The following is an 11584-nucleotide window of genomic DNA, read 5'->3' as shown; positions in this document are numbered from 1 at the left end:
TAATCCATACTACAGGCTTCAGTCCTTCGTCTTCATTAGCAAGTCCCTCAAGTCCTCCTTGTTTGCAGCAAGCAAGGTTTTGTTGTTGTTGTTTGTTTGTTTTTAACAGCAAGGCTAATAATAAGCCTGATTATTCCAATCCCGATGCCACCACATTCATCTTCACATAATCCAGCTTCTCGGATTATTTTCTCAGCACACAGATTGACTAGGTACAGTGAGAGGATCCAACCCTGATGCACACCTTTCCTGGTGTTAAAATGTATTTCCTTGTTCTGTTCCCACAACTGCTTCTTGATCCATGTAAAATTTCTGCAGGAGCACAATGAAGTGTTCTGGAGTTCTCATTCTTCTCAAAGTTATCCATAATTTGTTATCCAGAAATTGTCTCAAACAATTTCACTTATCTCAGCTCAAACCTTACCTCCTGGACTTGCTTGGCTGGGAAGGAAAACCATGAATCCTGCATTTCCTGGGCTGCCCTTCTGATTTGCCTCACCTGCGGTTATGTTTTCATTTCAAGAGACCTCACAGGACTGAATATTACTGTTGTCAACAAGCATTAAAATTTCCCATAATCATTAGCATATGGGCAGCCTTTCATCCTGCAGTTCTTGTGGGTCCTAATTAGAATAAAGAATGGAGCTTTATGTAACTTCCTGTGCTTCACAACAAGGTTTGCTCACTGAGGTTGTTATCATCCCTAATTGGCCAGAATCCACACATGGTATAGTCCATAAATACAAGCAAACATCTCTATGGTATTCTCTTCTTTGAGCCAAGATCCATCTGGCATCAGCAATGATATCCTTTCTTCCACGTCTTTTTCTGAATCTGACCTTGTTGGATGATCTTTAGCACACACACACAAAATGTATATAGATAGAAAGAAATTTTTATCAAGAAATGACTGACATAGTTGTAGAAGTAGGTAAATCCAGTCTGGTTCAAGTCAAACTTTTCCTCTTTCAAGCCGCTGCGGAAGCTGATGAACAGAAAGCAGGGTGACGAAGCAGGGGGGCTGCAGGCTGATGGATGCAGAGGAAAATTCATCTGAAAATGAATCATGAATGAATCCAAGGTTGGCAGTCCACTGACTGCCCCTGGGATCAGCAGCCAACACGACAGGAGACTGACGAACCAGTGGCAGTTTCCTGCCCCAGGAGAAGGCAGAGGGCAAAGAGAACTCGGCTCTGCTCATGGCTCTCTCCTCTACCAAAGCCCACACCCCAAGCTGGTGTCCTCAGGTTGAGATCTGACTGATGGGCTGGACTCCACCCCTACCTTCACCCAGAAGTGTCTAGTTGACCTAAACCATCACATTTTCTATCACAGAATTCTATCTCTACGGCATAGCGAGGGCCCCCCCTCCTAAGCCACTGCAGAGTAAAGAACTGCCAACCTTGAAAAGAGGACCAAGTTCAGGAGCAACAGCTAGTCGAGGTGAAGGAGAACAGGTGGAGAGAGAACTATTATTTTTGGAGCCCTTGGTAGTGGTTCTCAAATTTCGGGGCTTTGGATTCACCTGCCTGGAACCCACCTTCAACCAATTAAATCAGAACCTTGAGGTTGAGGGAGGGGCTGAATGGGGTGAAGATGGGCCGGGTGATGGTGGGGGAGACCAACCTACTGATTCTAGGCAGGCACCACTTGAGGGGACTTCTGTATTCACGTTGGCAAGAACATTATTCATGGCAGTGACGTAGTCAAAAGTGCAGAGAAAGAGATCAGCTTCCGGTTTAATCCGGAGGAATTGGTGGACTACAGGTTGTGTGGCTGTGACTGGATCTACGAGTAAGAGGTAGACAAAGCAGTCCTGGCCCCATGGGCCCATTGGCACTGTGCCTGTCCTGGGTACAGCTCTTCCTTCCAGGGTTGAACGCAGTAGGATTGACGCCCTATCCCCTTCCAAAGCATATTGACCAATAGAATAAAGCCTTTGGAGACTGTGGGGGTGGGGTGTGGGGTTGGGGGGTGATGGGCGGAGGAAGAAATGGACTTGGAATCTTTAATGACAAGAAGTTCATATCAAACAACACAAAACAGAAGCATGATTACCTAGGTGAGATTCTTGGTTAGCACTCAGAGGCCCATTTATTCATGGAAGTCCATCTCTGACAGGATGACTTTCAGAAGCAAGGGCTGACACTGGCTGGCTGGCTGGCTGGCTTGTGAAAGTTTATTTACTGAGGAAGTCGTCATTGTTTGATTTAATATATAAAGATAAGGGCATTGGGCTATGTATATATAGTTATATGGTAAAGCACTAAAGTAGTAGACAGACGTTGGGCTCTATCTAGTTGTCTTCCCTCAACACAAGAACACCTTGTTCTAATAATGTGGCACTGTGTGATACTCACTTTCCTGACACAATTGCTTTAGACAAAATGGGTACATGAGCAAATGTAGTGAAGAAGGCCGATGGTGTCTGGCTATTAAAAGATATAGCATCTGGGGTCTTAAAGGCTTGAAGATAAACAAGCAACTGTCCCATCCAGCAGGGAAGCAACAAAGTCCACATGGAAGAAGCACACCAGCCTGTGTGATCATGAGGTATTGATGGGATCAGGTATCTGAAGATCAAAGACAAACAATCATATCATATCGTTGTGAAAGAGAGGGAGTGGAGACCCAAAGCCCATCTGTTGATAATTGGACATTCCCTCACAGAAGGGAAACCTCGAATGGACAACTCATCCTGGGTGCAATGTTGCACCAATGAGACACACAACATTCCTCTAGTTCTTTAATGCTTCCCCCGTCCCCCCCTGACTATCATGGCTCCAGTTCTACCTCATAAAGCCTGCTAGATGGGCGTGTATACATTGGTACAGATAAGAGCTTTCAACACACAGAATCCAGGATATATAAACCCCACATAAATAGTAATGGGAGTAACAATTCCATGTGGTTATGGGAAGGGAGGGATGGGGGAGGAGGGACATGATAGCAATGATGGATGTATAACCCCCATCAAGGGGAACAAATAACAGAACTGTGGGTGAAAGATATATCAGATGGTGTAAGACATGGATAATATATTTATTTATTTAGTCTTTTGATTTTATTATATTAGATAATCCATTTTTAAAAGCTAGGCCTGACAGTGCTGCTCCTATATTTGCTTTTAAAAATGTTTCTTAGTTACTTTTTTTTTTTTGCACATTTAGGCTCTTAATCCATTTTGAATTTATGTGTATGGTGTCAAGCATTAATCTTATTTTTTTCCCACATGTGGCAATGCAATTTTCCCAACATGATTTATTAAAGGGACTCACTCTTCCTTCCTCATCAAATGGATTTACTTAGCACCATTGGTACAAATCAGTTGACCATGGATGTATGGATTTATTTTTGGACTCTCAATTCTATTCTATTTGTCTAATTACTTAGACAAATAGATGTGCCGCACATCCTTCCTCTCCCTCGCTCTCCCTCTCTCTTTCTACTATTCTCTGTTCACTCTGTCTTCCTAATCGCCCTCATCCTGTCCCCCTTACTGTCATTCCATTCTAAACACTGGGGCAGGTTGTAACTCTAATAAAACCTGTTTCATTGAAACCCACGCTCTGGGCCGGCTTCCCTTTTATTCCAGTTTTATTCCCAATCTTAGCACAACATGGGGGATGATTACATTAGTTCAAAAACACTGAAATTGTGGCCTACCCCACTTAACACATATTTTGGAGGATACAATTCAATTCATGACAACGCCTCTGATGAAATTTATTTCAAGGTATTTTATTCTTCGTTCCCATTGTAGATTGGAGTTGCCTTTGGAGTTCCCTGAGATTTCTAACTAGAGGTGTATAGAAATGCAACTAATTTTTGTTTGTTAACCTTGAATCCTGCAACTCTGCTAAATCCATCAGTTAACTTCAGAATTTTTCTCACAGACCCTTTGGACTTTTCTATAGGTTCATGCCATCTGTAACTATAGAGATACTTTTACTTCTTCCATTTGGCTATCTTTACTAAGATGATGGAGTTCATTTGCATATGAATATTCAGCCATGTAGCAAAATAGTCTGAGTAATTTTTTGAACAAAGTTTCAACTACTAAATGTCCAATTGCAGAGGGCTTACCTGGTGCGCTGTCCCCCACACCCTCCCCTCTCTCCTTTCTGTCCACGGTCTCTCATCTGGTACACCCCACACGACCCCTCTTCAGGTATCCTCCTTTGATTTGCTTCCCTTTTTTTTTCTGGTTTACATTTCTCCCTTTCCCATTTTTCTTAGTTATTTTTCCTTCTAGCTATTTTCTTTTGTGTCCTTCCAAAAAATAACACAACAATAAAGCTCATTGTCATTCAGTAGATTCTGACTTAGAGTGACCCTAAATAAGGTTTCTAAGTACTTACAGGAAAGGCTGGTGGGTTCGAACCACTAACCTTATAGTTAACAGCCTAGGTATTGCATTTTTTTCTTTCTTTTTTTTTTTTTTTCCCCTTTTAAAATTTCTTCGTGATTTTTTTCTCTGTTTCTTTTATTTGTCTGTTGTTTGTATGTTTATTACTTTATTTTTTCTTGTCTCGCCTGGTGGAGGCAGCAACCATGCCCATAATGCCAAGCCATACCTACACCAGCACAGAAAATTATGTGAAATTAAAAAAAAACTAGCAGTAAAGCATACAAACATATAAAATGCATAGTAAAATGATGTAATAAATTCATACTGATCCATACACATACTGGATCAAATGCATGAATCAAGAGATACAGAATAGCAGCATAGATAAGGAAACAGAACCTTGTAGACAGTGGCTGTCTGCAAGAGACACGTCATAGACAAAAAGACAAAAATAAATAAAAAATCAAAAAGTGGAAAATATACCAGCCTAATTTTACAAAAGTACAAGATAACATAGATTTTAAGACAAAACCAGCAAAAAGACAAAGAAGGACATTATTTAATGATTAAAGGGTGCATTAAACAAGAAGACACAATCATAATAAATACCTATGCACCCAATGAAAGAGTCCTAAAACACATAAATCAAACTCACAGAATTAAAGGGAGAAATAGATAACCCTATAATACAAAGAATCTTTAACACACCACTTTCAATGAAAAACAGAACAACAAAAAGAAGCCCAACAAAGACATAGAAGAGTTAAATAACAACAGCAACTTGATATAGACGTATACAGACCACTTGACCAAAAACCAGCACAATATAAATCATTTTCCATAGAACATACGAGTAGATTTTACTGCAAGCCTCAATACATTTTAAAACATCAAAATCCTACAAACTATCTTCTCAGCTCACTGTGCTATAAAATTAGAAATCAACAATAGTAACATCAAATGGAAAAAAAAATACAAACCGAATACTTGGAAACTGAAGAACATCCTACTTAAAACTACTGTGTTATAGAAGAAATAAATTATGAAATTATTATTTTTAAATGCTTTGGAACATACTGGAATGAAAACATACTAAAAATAAAATTTTAAAAAGGAAAAAGAAAACAATATACTAAAACCTTCAGAACACCATAAAAGCTGTGCTCAGAGGGCTATTTATAGCAAAAAACAAAGGTATCAAAAGAAAAAGAACCAAAAGCAGCTCTTCAATGAAATAGCTCCAAATATTACAAAAAGAGCAGCAAAATGCTACAGTACCCAGAAGAAATACTAAAATTAAAGTAGACATAACTGACAGCAAAAACAGTGAAGTGAATCAACAAGATTAAAAGTTAGTATTCTGAAAAGATTAACAAAATCGACAAACCACCGGCAAATTTCACAAAGGAAAATAAGTTGATGCAAATCACATGGAGAAGTGAAATTGGTGACGTTACAACAGAACCAATTGAAATAAAAATGACAGTACCAGAAGACTATGAATAACTCCAACAAATTTGAAACCCTAGAAGAAATGAGCAAACTTATAGAACCACATGATTATAGCAGTTGATATGGAAAAGGTATATAACAAAATCCAACACACATTTCTAATAAAATTGCTCAACAAAATAGGAATCAAAGAAAAATTCCTCAGTATAGCTAATGACATTTATACAAAACTAATGGCCAATACCAGTCTCAAGAGAGACTGAATGCTCTCTCCTTGTAAATGGGAACCAGACAAAAGAATGCCCTTATCAGCAGTAAATCTTAGAACTATCAGACTACAAAGGGAAATAAAAGACATCCAAACTGGCAGAGAAGAAGTAAAACTTTCCATATTTTAAGATGATATGGTTAAAAATCCTAAAGACTCAGCAAGAACATGGTTGATACTAACGGAAAGATTCAGCGAAGCAGCAGGGTACAAGGTCAACAGATTCCTTTACTCTAACAAGAAAGCTCTGAAAAGGAAATCAGACCAACACTACTATTCACAAGAGTCACCCAAAAGACATAATAGTGGGGAATAAATCTAACCTGACAAACACAAGACCTATACAGAGAAAAGTACAAAAGGCCACTACCACAAATCAAATGAACCTATATACCATATATACTTGAGTGTAAGCCAACCCAAATATCAGTCGAGGTACTTAATTTTACCACAAAATTTGCAACACCACTCTAGTTCTTTGATGCTTCCTCCCCCACTGTCATTTCTTACTCACAAATCCAGCCAGACCAGAATATGTACATTAGTACAGATAGGAGCTTTTGATATATGGAATCCAGGACTGATAAACCCCTCAAAATCAGTAATGGGAGTAGCAATACCCTGAGGGTATGGGAGGGTGGGTGGGGAATGGGGAACTGATTGCAATGATGGATGTATGACAACCCCCCGGGGGGGCTCCAATAACAGAAATGTGGGTGCTGTAAGACATGAAAAAACAATAATAATATATAATTTATTGAAGGTTCCCAAGGGAGGGAGAGTGTGGGAGGGAGGGAAAAAAGCTGTTATCAAAGGGCTCAAGTAAAAAGATAATGTTTTGAAAATGATGACAGCAACATATGTACAAGTTTGCTTGATAGAATTGATTTATGGATTGTTATAATATCTGTAAGAGCTCCCAATAAAATTTTTAAAAAATATACCGAAAAACTGGGCTTATAAACAAGTATATATGGTATATGAAATAATATATCATAGTCATGGCCAGGAAGACCACATTATGACAGTATCAAGAATACCCAAAGAAATCTATAGCTATAATCCAATCCTGCTCATGGTTCCAGTGTCAATTTTTTAAAGACATGAAAAAGCTATCATTACCAGAAAGGAATAAGGAAAGCACTGCTACAGAGTAAGCGAAGTCGGAGGCGTCACACCTCAGACTCTGTAGCACAGGAGTCAGAGTCTGCCGCCGTGCGGACAAAGACAGGCACGTCCTCACAACGGAACACAGCGGATGTGGGTAAAGGGCCAAGACACAGGAAAGGATAAGAGACAGTCCCTTTAACAAAGAGTGCTGGGGAGACTCGATATTCATTTGCAGAAGAATGAAACAGGACCGCTAGCTCTCACCATATACAAAAACAAACTCAAGATGAATAACAAGCCTCGAGGTCCTACCTAAACTTTTAAAAGGCCATCAATGAAAAGATAGGGACCAATTTAGGGGCCCTAATACATGGCATGAACACACTATCACAACTATCTGAAAACACACAAATAACAGGGGAGCCCTGGTGGTGTAGTGTTACGTGTTGGACTGAGACCCTCAGAGTTCACAGTTCATCACCAGAGTTGCTTAGCGGGAGAAAGACAGGACTTTCTATTACCATATACTAGGGGTGTCCAACTGGCGGCCTGCGGGCTGCAGGCAGCCCCTAGAGGTAATTTTTTGTGGCCCACGATGCTCTGAAATAAAATGAAAATAGAAAATATTGTTATGAAGAAAATGGCACTTAGGGGAGATCGAGGCAATACCGTACACACAATTCCCTCATTACATTTTATTTCAGAGCATCATGAGCCACAAAAAATTACCTCGGGGGCCCACATGCGGCCTATGGGCCGCCAGTTTGACACCCCTGCCATAAACGATTACACTCTGAAAACTCACCGGGGCAGCTCTGCCATGTGGCCAGGCCACTATGAATCAGCATTGATTCCGTGGCTTGAGTTGGTTTTTTTCAGTTAAAGTGCTATATAGTCCATCACAAGATTTCAGCAAAGAAAAGGAACCCAGACTTGGAATGTTTTCGCAAACAACTTATGTGAAAAAGGAGTTATCTCTAAAATTTAGAGAAAACTTCCAACGCCTCCACAACAAAAAGTCTAATTTAAACATAGGCAGTGGCTATGAGGACACACTTCAGCAGACATTCAGTCAACAAACAAGAAGAAATGCTTACGATCATGAGCCATCAGACAGAAGTGAAAACAATAATGAAATCCCATCTCACCGCAGCATTTGTAGTAAAATTAAAAAACCAGAAAACAACAAATGTTGGTGCGGGTGTAGAGACTGGAGTCTTCACACCCTGTTAAATGGTACGACCCCTGTTAGGTGTTAGGGCATTTCCTTAGAAAGATGGCAATACAAATATGATCCAACAATTGCAGTACCTGGTGTATATCTCAGAGAAGTTAAGAGTCTTGACACAAACAGCCCTCTTCACAAAAGCAAGAAGATGGACACCATTGAGATAGTTAACTTTTATTGAGCCAACATGGCCAATGAACACGAGGGATTCATTGAAGGGCGGAGAGATAAATGGCTCAGCGAGTCTCGCCCTTCTTGTCTCTTTCTCTTTGGTCATCGGACCAGTGTGTGGCTGCCGTGCATGTTCTGCGCCTCAATTTGCAAGCTGCACTACCTGTGGGACACCTAACCGGTGGACTGTGTCACTGTAATTTGGGGTTCCTGCAAGACCTGCTTCGCCACACCACTGGAATAAACACCTCGAGTTGGGGACCGTCAGACCCTGTCACCTAGCTGACTGCTGGTGACCTACCTGCCTTGCTGTTTGCTGCCTGTGCCCAGAAAGCCTGAATTGCTCTACAGACACCTACCCGGTGGCCCTCAAGGCTTGAAGGACTGCCAGTGTCTCATAGCTGTCTCACAGAAGTGACTTGCACTGAGCCATTTGTACTGCTTTATAGATTAACTGTTTATTATGTTATATGTCTATCTAAAATATATATATATATATATATATAATTATTAGCATTTTGGTTTTGTTTCCCTAGAGAACCTTGTCTAACATAACCATCTAAATGCTCATCAATGGAAGAATGAATAAACTATGATGCGTGCACACAATGGACTAGTGCACAATATCAAAGAATAATGATGGATTTGTGAAAGACACCATAATGTGGATGATCTGGACATTATGCTGAGTGAAATTATTCAAAGCATCACCAGTAATGATGATGTATAAGACCAGCATCGTAAAAAGTCAATAAAAGCAAGGGAGACGTCGGACAGATATGACAAAATAATAATTTATAAATTATCAAGGGTTCATGAGGGAGGGAAGAGCAGGGAGGTAGGGGGAAAATGAGGAGATGATACCAGGGGCTTAAGTGGAGAGCAAATGTTTTGAGAATGATCAGGGCAATGAATGTACAAATGTACTTTACACAATTGATGTATGTATGGATTGTGATAAGAGTTGTATGAGCCCCCAATAAAATGATTTTTAAAAAGTCAATAAAAGGTTTCAAAAATCCCAAACATTCCTTGACGGTCATCAGGGGTGGGAAGGAAATGGGGTTGAGGCAAATTACTAACTGTAGGGCAGACATATTAACTTAGGTAAAGGAGAAGGCAGTATTCGTTAAGAGGGACATCAGCAAAAAATGGTGGTGGCAGGACAAGGTACCAAGGAGCGCAAACGATCAAAATCAGTAGATGTCAATACTGTCCATACACAGTCCTGCTATAATGGTGCCTACTAGTGGATACATGGATAGACAGGCAGACTGAACTACTGTAGGAAGGACAGTGAGACTATACTCAGCAATTCAGGATATTTCCATGTTTATGTATTTATGTTGTACATAATCAATGAGTTTTGGTGGAGTATACAGGGGCAAAGTGATGAAATTTTCTTAGACATATCCAAACACCATGAGCATGAGAGAATGAGAAACTGGGCCTAGGGTCTCAGGAGTATGATTCTTAGGAACACCAAGGTCAATTGGCCAACCATAAGCCACAAAACACTGTTCCATATCCTACTCTGGGCCTTAAAATCCATGGGCAACCATCCAAGGTACAACTATTGGTCTCTACCCGTTCAAGATGAAACAAGAGTGAAGAAAAAGCTGAAGACATGGAAACAAGTAGTCCAATGGTCGAGTGCATCATGTGAACACTGGACTCCCATTATTCTGAGAGCCTGTAAGAACTAGATGATGACTGGCTACCAGCAACAACCGCTCTGAGAGATCACATTAGAATGTTCTGCAGAGAGTCAGGGGGAAAATGTGGAACAAAACTCAAAATCATTAAAAAAGAAAAAAAATCAGGCTCACTCGTCAGAGAGAGACAGATTTAACATGCAAGACAATGACCCTTAGTCAACTTTCAGATCTGGAAATAAATTCACCTCCACGGCCCAATTTTCAGCCCAATGATAGAAAGGTCCACAAAGGGAACACTAGCACAAGGGAGGTACGCACTTTTTAGAGATCAACAGGGTAGCGTTTATCCAGAGTTCAGGAGGATTAGGAAAGGAGGAGGAATATAAATAGAAACACAGGTAGGAACTGGGGTCAGTAGTTACAAGGCGGGGGACTATAATCAACGTCATGAAACAAAAGGTATATGACTTGTTGAATGGATAAACTGACCTGCTCTATAATCTCACAATTTATAACACAGTTAAAAAATAGAGAGGGTGTGTGAGGGGCAAAGATATGGGAAATGCATGCCTGATCCCCTTGTGACGTGACCTTATGAGTGGAAAGAGGTATGGAAGGTAGGGAGGCTCAGCATCCTGGAGTCCCCAGATGGTACTAGGGCTTAATTTGAAGCTGTATGTCTCTTAGCAACTGAGAGAGAGCAAGCTGCCATTAATGGGGCTGGATTGGGCAATCCCATCCTAACCAAATGCAACCGAAAACTGAGAACCCAATGGCCTGGTGCACTTTCTCCCTGCATGGGAAATCATAGCTGGTGCAGGCTGAGGGGGAACACCTGAGAGAAGCAGAGAGTGGGTGCTGAGGAGGAAGGAGCTGCTAGAAAGCGGGCAGATTTTGAAGAGGAAAAATTAGGTTGAAACTTTTCAATTGGCTTGCACATTCCATGTTGCCTGTGTCGCTCTTGCCTGGATGCTGGCCTCTGGGGTGGGTGGGACAGGAGGGGGGGGGGCTCCACATTCGCTCCTGGCAGTTCAACACACCAAAAAGCAAAGTCACTGCTGCCCAGTCTATGCAGACTCATTAGGATAGGGTAGAACTGCCCTGTGAGCTTCTGAGACTGCAACGTTTTTTTTTCTTTAATAAAACTGGTTATACAATTTTCTATACCTAGAAATCAATATGCCATTCTACAATACCGATGGGAATTTTGTATTCACCAATCACGTATTTCACTGGCTGGCACTAGAGCAGCTTCCCCACTTCAACCACCGACGTGTTATCTTCTTCTACTTGGTCCTGAAGGTTCGTCACTGTGAGTTGGAGGTAACTCCATGGCAGCGGGTTTT

This window comes from Echinops telfairi, unplaced genomic scaffold (genome assembly GCF_000313985.2).
Source record: "Echinops telfairi isolate 266 unplaced genomic scaffold, ASM31398v2 ScPeMD7_10;HRSCAF=50, whole genome shotgun sequence".
Classification (NCBI taxonomy): domain Eukaryota; kingdom Metazoa; phylum Chordata; class Mammalia; order Afrosoricida; family Tenrecidae; genus Echinops; species Echinops telfairi.
Note: the sequence above shows the minus strand (reverse complement) of the source record.